At 38.1% G+C, this 14,115-nt stretch overlaps 1 protein-coding gene and 1 pseudogene across 1 annotated transcript in view; both read left to right on the top strand.

Annotated features, from left to right (window-relative positions):
• Nucleotides 1–14,115, top strand: part of LOC111143185 (zinc finger SWIM-type containing 5) — a 218,741-nt gene that overhangs the window by 69,658 nt on the left and 134,968 nt on the right. The gene's annotated exons all lie outside the window — the stretch shown is intronic.
• Nucleotides 6,073–6,685, top strand: LOC111143616 (annotated as a pseudogene).

Below are 14,115 nucleotides of genomic sequence, written 5' to 3'. Positions count from 1 at the left end.
TGTGGGACTCGATCCCAGGACCCTGAGATCATGACCTGAGCCGAAGGCAGCAGCTTAACCCACTGAGCCACCCAGGCGCCCCTTTTTGTGGATTTCTTAAAGGCAGCATATGGTTGGGTCTTACTTTCTTACCCAACCTGATAATCTTTGTCTATTTAGTAGGATATTTAGACCACTTATTCAAGATTATTGATATAGTTGTGATCAAATCTACCAAGTACTATTTGTCCCATCTATTATTTGTTCTCTTTTTCTTATTTTTTTGCCTTCTTTTTGGATTAAATATCTTTTATGTTTCCATTTTATCTCCTTTTTTGGTTTATGAGCTATAATTTCTTGTGTGCCTGTCTGAGGGTTTATAGTATACATGAGAGACCAGCAAACTTTTTCCATAAAGACCCATATAGTAAATTTTAGATTTGTTGCACTATACTATCTTTGTCATAACTATTTGACTCTGCCATTGTCGTACAAAAGCAGCTAGACACAATATGTAAATGAATGACTCTGGCTTTGTTCCAATAAAACTTTACTTTATTTTAAAGATTTTATTTATTTATTTGACAGAGATCACAAGTAGACAGAGGGGCAGGCAGAGAGAGAGGGGGAAGCAGGCTCCCTGCTGAGCAGAAAGCATGATGCAGAGCTCGATCCCAGGACCCTGAGATGATGACCTGAGCTGAAGGAAGGGGCTTAACCCACTGAGCCACCCAGGCACCCCTTAACTTTATTTATTTATTTTTTAAGATTGTATTTATTTGTTTGTCAGAGAGAGAGAGAGCACAAGCAGGGGGAGCGGCAGGCAGAGCAGGCAAATGAGAAGCAGGCTCCTGTCTGAACAAGAAGCCCAATAGGGACTTGATCCCAGGACCCTGGGATCATGACCTGAGCTGAAGGCAGACACTTAACCAACTGAGCTACCCAGGTGTCGCTCCAATAAAACTTTATTTATGAAAATGGGGAGTAGGCCAGATTTGGCCTGCAAATTATAGTTTGCCAACATCTGGTCATATCTTTAATTTAACATAATCTACTTTCAAGTGATATTATGCTACTTTGCTTGTATAACCTTTCCACAATACACTTCCATTTTGGGGGCACCTGGGTGTTTTGGTCTATTAAGTTTATGCTTTTGGCTCAGGTCAATCTCTGGGTGCTGGAATCAAATCCCATGTCCTTAGGCTCTCTGCTTAGCAGGGAATCTGCTTCTTCCTCTCCCCCTACCCACCCCCTCATGCTTGCTCTCTCTCTCAAATAAATAAATTAAATCTTTAAAAGAAATATACTTCCATTTCTTCCCTACCAGCCTTTGCACTATTGTTTTCTTGCATTTTACATGTGATATGAATTTTATAGAATATGTATAAGTAATATTGCTATTGTTTTTACTTTGAATAGTCAATTATATTTTCTGGGATCATGGGATCCCTGGGATCATGACCTGAGCCAAAGGCAGATGCTTAACTGACTGAACCACCCAGGTGCCCGTATTTTCAGGAGATTAAAATAAAAAAATGAAGGAAGAGATTATGCTGAGTGAAATAAGTCAAGCAGAGAAAGACAATTATCATATGGTTTTACTTACTTGTGGAGCATAAGAAATAACATGGAGGGCATTAGGAGAAGGAAATAATAGTGAGATTGGGGGAAATAGGAGGGGGAGATGAACCATGAGAGACTGTGGACTCTGGGAAACAAACTGAGGGTTTTGGAAGGGAAGGGGCTGGGGGGATAGGTGAGCCTGGTGGTGGGTATTAAGGAGGGCACATATTGCATGGAGCACTGGGTGTGGTGTATAAACAATAAATCTTGAAACACTGAAAAAATAAAAAAAAGTAAACTATCTTATCACCCTAAAAATAAATAAAATAAATAAGTAAATTTATCTACATTGTTACAGTTTCCAGTGCACTTCTGTTTTCGTGTGTGTGTAAATGCAGATTTCCATGTGCTATAATTTTCCTTCTGCCTGATGGAGTTCATTTAAAATTTCTGCTGCTGCTGAATTCTTTCAGCATTTTTAAGGGTGTGTGAAAGTATTTCACTTTTATTTATTTATTTTTAAACATTTCATTTAGTCTTTAGAGAGAGAGTGCATGAGTGGGGAGGAGAGGGAGAAAGAGAGAATCCCAAGCAGGCTCTGTGCTCAGTGTGGAGCCTGATACAGAACTTAATCCCATAATCTGAGATCATGACTTGAGCCAAAATTAAGAATTGGATGCTCAACCAATTGAGCCACCAGGTGCTCCTCACTCTTATTTGTGAAAGATATTTTTTTTTGGGTGTAGAATCCAAGTTGACAGGCCCACCCAATTTCAGTACTCTAAAGATGTTTCTCCATTCTTTTCTGGCATACATAGTTTCTGTCAAGAAAGCTGCTGTCATTTTTCTCTTTATTCTTCTGTATATAATATTTCTTTATTTCTCTGACTCTTGTTAATATTCTCTCAGTAAAAGTAACAGCTTTTTTGAGATATAATTGAAATACCATAAAATTCACCTTTTTATTTTTATTTTTTATTTTTTAAAAGATTTTATTTATTTATTTGACAGCCAGAGATCACAAGTAGGTAGAGAGGCAGACAGAGAGAGAGGGGGAGGCAGGCTCCCTGCTGAGCAGAGAGCCCGATGTGGGGCTTGATCCCAGGACCTTGGGATCATGACCTGAGCTGAAGGCAGAGGTTTTAACCCACTGAGCCACCCAGGCGCCTTTTTAAAAATTCACCTTTTTAAAATGTATACTGCCTGCCTCTCTGCCTACTTATGATCTCTGTCTGTCAAATAAATAAATAAAATCTTTAAAAAAATAAATAAAATGTATAATTTATTGGGTTTAAGTGTATTCACAAAGGTGTACAACCATCATCACTAATTTTAGAATTTCGTCTCTCAAAAATGAAACCCAGTGCCTATTAGCAGTTATTCTCAGTATTCCCCCTCTGGCAACCACTAATCTAATTTCTGTCTCTATGCATTTTCTTTTCTAGACATGTGATGTTTACGGAGTGATACAGTCTATGTAGTCTTCTGTGATGGACTTTTTCTTGGCACAGTGTTTTCAAGGTTCATTCATGTTATAGCAGTACTTTATTCCTTTTTTGTGTCAAATAATATTCCATTGTATGAATAGATCACATTTGTTTATTCACTCATCAGTTGATGGACATTTAGCTTGTAGCCATTTCTTGGCTTTTATGAATGATAATGCTGTGAACACTTGTATGTAAGTTTTCATGTGGACATGTGTTTTCATTTCTCTTGGGTGGATACCTAGGAGTAGAATTGCTGGGTGAATATGGTAATTCTGTGCTTAACATTTTCAGAAGTTGCCTATTTTTAGAAGCAACTACAGCATTTTAGATTTTAATCAGCATTGTATGAAGTTCCAGTTTCTCCCCATCCTTGTCGATACTCATTATTGTCTGTCTTTTAATATTAGCCATCCCAGAAAAAAATTAGTCATCCTACTGGGTGTGAAGTGACTGTGATTTTGATTTCTAATGACTAATGATGTTCAGCATCTTCCCATGTGCTTATTTCTCCAAAGATACACAAATATCTGATGTCTATTCAAATCTTATGCTCATTTTTAACATTGACTTGTCTTTTTTTTTTTTTTTAAAGGTTTTGTTTATTTTAGAGAGAGAGAGAGAGAGAGAGAGAGAGCACAAGCAGGGGGAGGGCCAAGGAAGAGGAGACATAGAATCTCAAGCAGTGTACGCCCAGCATGGAGCCCAAGCAGGGTCTGAGATCATGACCTGAGACAAAATCAAGAGTAGGACATTAACCGACTGAGTTGCCCAGCTCTTGCCTTTTTACTGTTGAGCTGTAAAAGTTCTTTACATATTCTTGGTACATTTTCCTATCAGATATATGATTTACAAAAAATTCTTCCATTCTGAGCCTTGTCTTTTCACTTTCTCAATGGTATCCTTTGAAGCCAAACAGGTTTTGATTTTGATGAAGTCCATTTACTTATTTTTTTTCTTTCATTGTTTTTGCTCTTGGTGTTATATCTAAAATATTATTGCCTAACCCGAGGTCACAGAGACTCTTTTGTTTTCCTTTAAGAGTGGTATAGTTTTAGCTCTTGCATTTAAGTCTATGGTCCATTTTGAGTTAATTTTTGTGTATGGCATGAGGATGTAGTTTATAACTTTGTTCTTTTGCATGTGAATATCCCATATTCCCAGTATCATTTGTAGAAAAAGATGCTTTTTTTCCACATTGAATGGTCTTGGCATCCTTGTTGGAGATCAGTTTACCATAAATGTAAGAAGTTGATTTCTATGTTCTCAATTCTGTGCCATTTATATATATGACTTTATATATTTATGTATTCTGTCTTCATGTCAGTATCATACTGTCTTGATTACTATAGCTATATAGTAAATTTTGAAATTGAGAAGTGTGAGTTTCCTAATTTTGTTAGTTTTCAAGATTGTTTTGGCTGTTGGGGTGCTTTGCATTTCTATATGAATTTTAGGATCAGCTTGTTAGTTTCTCCAAAAATGATAGCCAGGATTTTGACAAGTATTACAGTGAATATATAGATCAATTTAGGTAGTATTGCCATCTTAACAATACAGGAGATAAGCAAAAATCCATTTATACTGCCTTTTGTATTTACCTATATAGTTACCTTTATCACTGCTCTTTTTCTTTGGTTCATTTGAATTAATATCTAGTGTTCTTTCATTTTAGTTTGAAGGACTCCCTTTGCTAGTCTTACAGAACAGATTTGCTAGCAGTGAGTTCTGTTTTTTTTTTTAATCCATGACTGTCTTAATTTCTCCTTCCTTTTTTTATTTTAAAAATTTTTGTTGTGGTAAAATACACATAACATGAAATTTGCCATGGAATTATTTTTAAGTATACAGTTCATTCGTATTAAATACATCCATAATGTTGTAACTGCCACTACCATACATGTCCATAAATCTTTTCAACTTGTAAAACTGAAACCCTATACCCATTAAACAAAGTCCCCCATTTCCACCCATCTTTCTAGCTCCTAGCAACCAGTTTTCTTTTCTTTCTTTTTTTTTTTTTTTAAGATTTTATTTATTTATTTAATAGATAGAGAGAGAGCACAAGTAGGCAGAGTGGCATGTAGAGGGAGAGGGAGAAGCAGGCTCTCCGCTGAGCAGGGAGCCCAGTGTGGGGCTCAGTCCTGGGATCATGGCCCAAGCTGAAGGCAGCTGCTTAATTGACTGAGCCACCCTTTTTTCTTTCTTTAAAGATTTTATTTATTTATTTGAGAGACAGAGAGAGAGAGAGAGAGACGGGGGAGGAGCAGAGGGAAAGGGGGGAAGGGGACTCTGCTGAGTAGGGAGCCCAACTTGCGTCTTAATCCTGGGACTCTGAGAACACAATCTGAGCTGAAGGCAGACACTTAACTGACTGAGCCACCCAGGGACCCCCACACAGTTTTATTTTCTGTCTCTGATTTTGAGTACTTTTAGTATTCCTATTAGTGAAATCATACAGTATTTGTCTTTTTGTCACTGGTTTATTTTATTTAGCACAATGTCTTCAAGCTTCATCTATTTTGTAGCATATTGCAGACTTTAATTCCTTCTTAAGACTGGTTAATATCCCATTGTATGTATATCTACGTTTTGCTTGGTGATTTTTTGCTTGATGGACTCGTGGATCATTTCCATGTTTTAGTATACAGATACCCTTTGAGAAGTGTAAGTGCTGGATCATGTGGTATTTTTTTCTTTTTTGCTCTCTATAAGAGACTCTCTATTTGAGACAGAACTGTTATATAATATGCTAGTTTTGTTTTTAATTTCTTAATTTTTATTTTTTATGTTTCAGGTTTTTATTTAAATTCTAGTTAGGTTAAATACAGTGCAATGTTTTTCAGTAGTAGACCTCAGTTGATTCATCACTTACATATAACACACAGTGCTCGTTACAAGTGCCCTCCTTAATACCCATTACCCATCCCCCACCCACCACTCCTCCAGCAACCCTCAGTTTATTCTCCATAGTTAAGAGTCTTGGGAGAAAGGCTCTTTCCTTTCCATCCATTGGCAGCCATCAGCTCAAAGGTAAGCCAAGATGGACACTTAGAAGTACATCCAGGAGCTGTGGAGGAAGAAGCCATCCGATGTAATGTGCTTTCCTCTCAGGGTGTGCTGCTGGTAGTACCCCAGCTTTCTGTGCTCCACAGGGCCCCCTGCCCAACAGAGCCTGATAGAGCACAAGACTGGGTTACAAGGCCAAGCAAGGTTATGTCATACGTCAGATTCATGTGCGACATGATGACCACAAATGCCAAGTTCCTAAGGGTGCTACCTATGGCAATCCTGTCCATCATGGTGTTAACCAGTTGAAGTTTGCCACAAGCCTTCAGTCTATTGTAGAGGAGTGAGCTGGACACAACTGTGGGGCTCTGAGAGTCTTGAATTTTTATTGGGTTGGTGTAGATTGCATGTACAAATTCTTTGAGGTTATCCTTATTGCTCTATTCCATAAAGCTATCAGAAAAATCCTGACACCCAGTGGATCACCAGACCAGTCCACAAGCACAGGGAGATATGAGGGCTGACATCTGTAGGCTGCAAGAGCCATGGCCTTGGAAAGGGTCACAAGTTCCACCACACTACTGGTGGTTCTCACTGAGAGACATAAGAGAAGACACAATACTTTCCAGCTCCACCGTTACCACTAATATAAGTAATGTTTGTAAAATCCTTACCTAATGAACAATTTAAGATAGTTATGGCTGCTTAAAACTGTTCTTTAATTTGTCTCTTAAAATTTGTCTCTTAAAAGTTATCTGCAGGGGATGCATGGGTGCCTCAGTGGGTTAAGCCTCTGCCTTCAGCTCAGGTCCTGATCTCAGGGTCCTGGGACCAAGCCCCACATCAGGTTCTCTGCTCAGCTTGGAGCCTGCTTCCCCCTCTCTCTCTGCCTGCCTCTCTGCCTACTTGTGATCTCTGTGTGTCAAATAAATAAATAAAATCTTTATAAAAAAATTAGTTATCAGCAGATTGTTCCATGAATGCATTGTCAAATCATTAAAGTTAAAGTAAAATAATGTTTAAAGACTGTAAGTGAGGGGCACCTGTGTGGCTCAGTGGGTTAAAGCCTCTGCCTTCAGCTTGGGGCATGATCCCAGGGTCCTGGGATCAAGCCCCACATTGGGCTCTCTGCTCAGCAGGGAGCCTGCTTCCCTCTCTCTCTGTCTCTGCCTGCCTCTCTGCCTACTTGTGATCTCTGTCTGTCAAATAAAATCTTTTAAAAAAAAAAGACTGTAAGCGATGGTGTATCTTGTTTCTAATAAGATAAATGCTTTTGTCTTTGCTTTATCTTATTAAGGAGTTTATATGTCAGCTTTTAAAATGCCATTTGGTATAGGAGATGTAAAATAAATTCTGTAAAAGTAGAATGCAGAAACTAGCCATGTAGATTTGTTGGTACGTATAATAAAAACTATAGCTTTTTGGGGGGTGATGTAATGCCCTGGTTTACTCCCAAATGTCTCTTTTTAGGAGTTTGGTAAGAATAAGCTTTTAAAATTGGATTTTCTTGCAAATGTGAAGACTATCCTAATTTTTTATCATGATGGTATGCAGAATAATGTTACCTTGGAACCACATTTTTAGGTTGAATCCAGTATTTTTCAGTATTTTTCAGTATTTCTTAAGCTCAGTTAAATGATTTTCAGAAAACCGTAGATTGAAAGCCTCTTGAGACCTAAGTTTCCTTCCACTCAAAAAGATCCTAAACCATATATATTTTGTGTGTAGAGGTTGTTCAACTAAAGGAGTGTTTATTAAATTAAAAAAAAAAGTCCTTTATGGTTTGCCTCCCTCCCTTTTTTAATTTTTTCTTAAAGATATATTTATTTGGGAGAGACAGCACACATGTAAGCGTGGGGAGGGGCAGAGGGCGAGGGAGAGAGAGAATCTCAAGCAGACTCCCTGCCCATCACGGAACCCAACACAGGGTTCAATTTCAGAACCCTAAGATCATGACCTGAGCCAAAATCAAGAGTCAGATGCTTAACCAGCTGGGCCACCAGGGCACCCCAACCTCTTCTTTCTCTTTTTTTCTCCTTCCCATATGTTCATCTGTTTTGTTTCTTATTTTATTTTATTTTAGTCTGTTTCAATTTTTTTAAGATTTTATTTATTTGAGAGAGTGAGAGCACAAGAGAGGGGTTGGTGAGAGGGAGAAGCAGACTCCTCATTGAGCAGGGAGCCCAATGCAGGGCTCGATCCCCCAACTCTGGGATCATGACCTGAGCCGAAGGCAAACACCTAACTGACTGAGCCACCTAGGTGCCCCTCAAGTTTTTATTTAAATTCTAGTTAGTTAAAATGCAGTGAAATACTGATTTCAGGAGTAGGACTCAATGATTCATCACTTAAAACACCCAGTGCTTATCCCAACAAGTGCCCTCCATAATACCCATCACCCATTTAGGCCATTTCCTTCCCTCCTCCCTTCCATTATCTCTCAGTTTGTTCTCTGTAGTTAAGAGTCCCTTATGGTTTGACTCACTCTCTTTTCTTTTTCCCCCTTCCCCTATGTTCATCATATGTTTTGTTTCTTAAATTCCACATGAGTGAAATCATATGGTATTTATCTTTCTGACTGACTTATTTCACTGAGCATAATACACTCTAGCTCCATCCGTGTAGTTGCAAATGAGGTTTCATTCTTTTTGATGTCTGAGTAATATTCAATTGTGTATATATACCACAGCTTCTTTATCCATTCATCAGTAGATGGACTTTTGGGCTCTTTCCATAATTTGGCTGTTGTTCATAATGGTGCTATAAGCATTAGGGTGCATATGTGTCTTCAAATCAGTACTTTTGTATCCTTTGGATAAATACCTAGTAGTGTAATTGCTGGGTCATAGGGTAGTTCTGGTTTTAACTTTTTGAGGAACCTCCATACCATTTTCTAGAGTGGCTGCACCAATTTGGATTTCTACCAACAGTCCCCTTTCTCTGCATTCTCACCAATATCTGTTGTTTCCTGTGTGTGTGTATGTGTTGTTGTTTTTTTTTTTAAAGATTTTATTTATTTGAAAGAGAGTGAACAGTGGGAAGGAGTAGAGGGAGAAAAGCAGACTTCCTGCTGAGCCAGAAGCCTGATTCGGGGCTTAGTCCCCAGACCCCGAGATCATGACCTGAGCCAAAGGCTTAACCTACTGAGCCACACAGGCACCGCTCCTGTGTTGTTGATTTTAGCCATCCTGACAGGTGTGAGGTGGTTTCTCATTGTAGGTTTGATTTGCATTTCCCTAATGATGTGTGATGTTAAGCATCTTTTCATGTGTCTGTTGGCCATCTGTATGTCTTCTTTGGAAAAATGTCTGCTCAGGTCCTCTGCCCATTTCTTAACTGGATTATTTATTATTTGGGTATTGGGTTTGATAAGTTCTTTATAGATTTTGAAATCTAATCCTTTATCAGATATGTCATTTGTAGATATCTTCTCCCATTATGAAGGCTGCCTTTTAGTTTGTTTTTTTTTTATTGTTTCCTTTGTTGAGCAGAAACTTTTTAGTTTTATATAGTCCCATTTATTTAGTTTTCCTTTTGTTACCTTTACTTTTGGTGTCATGTCTGAAAAACCTTTGCTGAAACTGGTATCTACCAACAACTAGGGGCTCACCTTCATGTTTTCTTATAGGATTTTTATGATTTCAAGTCATACATTCAAGTCTTCATTTCATTTGAGTTAGTATTTGTGCATGGGGTATGATGGTGGTCCAGTTTCCTTTTTTTCCATGTGGCTGTTCAGTTTTCCCAGCACAGGTTTTCACCTTCCTCTCTGATATGAATGCCTTTTATTACTTTTTCTTGCCTGTTTACTCTGGCTCTGACTTCCAGTGCTAGAACAATAGGAGTAGCAAGAGTTGGGTATACTTAGGTTGTTCCTGATCTTAGAGGAAAATCTTTTGGTTTTTTGCTTTTGAGGATGATGTTAGCCGTGGACTTACCATAGATAGCCTTTATTTTGTTGAGATACAGTCTCTCTAAATCCATTCTGCTGAGAGTTTTTATCAGGGATGGTTGTTGAATTTTGTCAAATGCTTTTTCTGCATCCATTGCAATGAAGTTGATTAAGTGACTGCCTTCAGCTTAGGCCATGATCCCAGAGTCCCAGGATTGAGTCCCACCCACATCAGGCTCCCTGCTCAGCGGGGAGTCTACTTCTCCCCCTGCCCCCCACCCCCCTCTTGTGCTTTCTCTCCTTTCTCTCTCATTTCAAATAAATAAATAAATAAACCATAAGTGACTCTTAATCTCACAAAACAAACTGAGGGTTACTGGGGGGAGGGGGGTTAGGAGAGGGGGGTGGGGTTATGGACACTGGGGAGGGTATGTGCTATGGTGAGTGCTGTGAAGTGTGTAAACCTGGCTATTCACAGACCTGTACCCCTGGGGATAAAAATACATTATATGTTTATAAAAAATAAAAAATAAATTTTAAAAAAAAGTAAATGTTTGGTAGAATTCACTTTCGAAGCCATCTGGACTTTTGTTTGTTGGGAGTTTTTTGGTTCAGCTTTGTTTCAGTTTTATTACCAGTAATTTGTTTAGATTTTCTATTTCTTCCTGATTTATTCTTGGAAGATACTATGTTCATAGGAAGTTTTCATTCTTCTATTTTGTCTAATTTGTTGGCATATTGTTTTTTATAGTAGGCTCTTTTTTTTTTTAAGATTTTATTTATTTATTTGACAGAGAGAGAGATCACAAGTAGGCAGAGAGGCAGGCAGAGAGAGAGGAGGAAGCAGGCTCGCTACTGAGCAGAGAGCCCAATGTGAGGCTCGATCCCAGGACCCTGGGATCATGACCTGAGCCGAAGGCAGAGGCTTTAACCCACTGAGCCCCCCAGGTGCCCCTTATAGTAGGCTCTTATAATCCTTTGTATTCTGTGGTGTTGGCTCTTTTTGGAAGAAAGCTGTGCTAGGAGTGGTGGTAAGAGAAGGCAGAGGTTGAGATCAGTAGTACAGATAAGTTTAGTATGGTGCGAGACATCTAAGTGGAAACAATCTAGTAGGCAGTTGAATCTAAGAATTTCAAATAAAAAAAAAAGAATTTCAACTCTAAAAACTAAGTCCTAAACTATAAATTAAACCACAAATTTGGTATAGTCCGTATACAACCTTCAGTTTAGATTTTGGATAGTAACCCTTTATCCAATATGTCATTTACAAATATCCTCTCCCATTCCATCAGCTGCCTTTTAGTTTTGTTGATTGTTTCCTTTGCTGTGCCCAGGGTTTTTATCTTGATGAACCCCAGTAGTTCATTTTTGCTTTCGTTTCGCTTGCCTCAGGAGATGTGTCTAGTAAGAAGTTCCTGTGGCCAACATCAAAGAGGTTGCTGCCTATTTTCTCCTCCAGGATTTTGATGGTTTCCTATCTTACATTTAGGTCTTTCATCCATTTTCAATTTATTTTTGTGTATGGTCTAAGAAAGTGGTCCAGTTTCATTCTTCCTGCATGTCCAGTTTTCCCAACACCATTTGTCAAAGAGACTCTTTTTATATTTTTTCCTGCTTTGTGGAAGGTTAGTTAGCCATACATTTGTGGGTCCATTTCTGGTTCTCTGTTCTGTTACATTGATCTGTGTGTCTGTTTTTGCTTGCAGCTTCAGTATAAAACACATAATGGAGAGCGCAATTGAATAAGATACCCCAACATAGTTGTGTACTTCATCATAAGAAAACTTCCACTGTTGTGATTCAACCTTGGGTTTACTTGGGCAGAACAAGAATTCTAACTTTTCTTCTCACTGGTAGGGATGAAAAGCTAAGAAAAAGCACTGCGCTTAATTGTTGTTATACTACTGAGTCCCACTAGAAGCTGTGTCTGTTCCACCATCATTGCTCAGGTTTTGCTTCCTTCCTAGCATCTTTCAGCTCCTGCTTTTTTTCCAATCTAAACCAGAAAGAAAGGAAATGATTCTGTTTACACATGCACAATTTTCCTAGGATTATCCTCTGCTGCTTTTTTCCAGTCTGGATGGAAATTCTTTCTTGAATTCTTCTCTGCCGCTTCCTGTTCTTTGAGCCTGGAACTGTTATAAAAGCTAATTGGCATCAGACACAAAAGATTATTCATTAACTTTTCTCTAAGACCCACAGCTCCTTCCAAGCCTGATTCTAATTTTTTAAAGGAACTATCTCTTTCTTTTCTTCTGAGCTGACATATTAGAATACATTTGAACAGACTGCACAATTTTCAAACAATTGCTTTATATGCCATATTTAGTTTGAAAGTTATTTTCCCATAGAAACAATAATATAAATGATGGTTTTGTTTCCCCAGCTAACTCCAACGCCTTTTAAACTCGTGTCAAGTGGTATTTCATTTATAATTGACAACAGCTATACTCTTGTTTCTTGGACACACAGACACATTGCCCGTAAGTTATTCTAGTACAGCATAGAGACAAGAAACAAGGACTGTACCTACAGTGTCCCAGTAATTTAACTTTCTACATTAGTAGCATAAAATCACAGACTCTAGGAGTTAGGAGGGACATTAGAGATAGCATCATCCAAGCTACTTATCTTATGAGGGAGAAGACTGAGAGCCAGGGAACTTAAATGACTTTTCCTTAGTGGCATTTTCTTACCTCACATCACTGAAATTTGTATATATTGATTCACCTGTTTAAAATTCCAGATAAACTCCTTAATATCTATCAAGATTCAGTTCTTCTGTAAAACTTTTTGTATTCACCCTTGACTCTTTGGTATATAGTTGGGCACGCCAGGTACAGGTTGTGTGACATTGTGCAAGTCACTGAACATCTCAGTACTTCAATTTTTTTCCATCCATAAAATAATAATAATAATAATGCCTACTTCATAGGTGTGTGGTGAAAATGAAATGAGTTAATGTAAGTAAAGAGCTTATGACAGTGTCTATTACACAGTAAACGATATAATTATGAGATATTATCATAATGAATTATGATTTTTGACTTGAATACTTGTTTTCCCTACGAGTCTGTGAGCTTAGTAGCTCACTAAGGCCAAAAATATTATATACCACTCATCTTTGGGACAATTATGTAAGTTTTTAATGAAAATTTTTATTTTGAGGTGTGCCTGAGTGGCTCAATTCAGCATCTGCCTTCAGCACAGGTCGTGATCTCAGGGTCCTGGGATCGAGCCCCACTTTGGGGTCCTTGCTCAGTGGGGAACCTGCTTTTCCCTCTCTCGCTGCTCCTTCCCCCACTCCTGCTCTCTCTCTCTCAAATAAATAAAATCTTTTTAAAAAAGAAAATTTTTACTTTGAAATCATTGTAAATTTACATGCAGTTGGAAGAAATAATACAGAGATCCCCTGTATGAGATACCTCATTTCCCCCAGTAATAACACCTTGCAAAACTAGAGTACAGTATCACAACCAGGATATTGATATTCATACAGGCAAGATTCAAACCAGTTCCATTACCACAGGGATTCTACATATTGACCTTTTACAGCCACACGATTTCTTTCTCATGTTCTTCCTCCATCCAACATGTTTAATTCCTGGCAACCACGAATCTAGTCTATAGATTATTTTATATATATATATCTTTATATAATATCTTTATATAATATAAAGAATATTATATAAATGGAATAACATAATATGTAACTTTTGCTGATTGTCTCTTTTCACTCAGCATAATTCTCTGGAGATTTATTTCAAGTTGTGTGTATCATTTTTTTAAAAGATTTTATTTATTTATTTGAGAGTGAGAGAGAACATGAGAGGGAAGAAGGTCAGAAAGAGAAGCAGACTTCCCGTGGAGCTGGGAGCCTGATGTGGGACTTGATCCCAGGACTCTGTGTGATCATGACCTGAGCCAAAGGCAGTCACTTAACAAACTGAGCCACCCAGGTGCCCTGTTCGTATCATTTTAAAAAATTATTGTTGAGTAGCATTTATGGTATGAGTGTACATACTAAATTTAAGTGTTCACCCATTGAAAGACATCTGAATTGTTTCCAGTTTTTAGCAATTATGAGTACAGCAGCTTTGAACATTCATGTACAGGTTTTTGTGTAAATATATGTTTTCATTTCCCTGGGATAAATGCCTAGGAGAGCAGTTGCTGGATCATATG

The sequence above is a fragment of the Enhydra lutris genome, unplaced genomic scaffold, assembly GCF_002288905.1.
Source record: "Enhydra lutris kenyoni isolate GAN:26980312 unplaced genomic scaffold, ASM228890v2 scaffoldscaffold9, whole genome shotgun sequence".
In the NCBI taxonomy this organism is placed as follows: Eukaryota; Metazoa; Chordata; class Mammalia; order Carnivora; family Mustelidae; genus Enhydra; species Enhydra lutris.
Note: the sequence above shows the minus strand (reverse complement) of the source record. Positions and strands in the feature narration are given on the sequence as shown.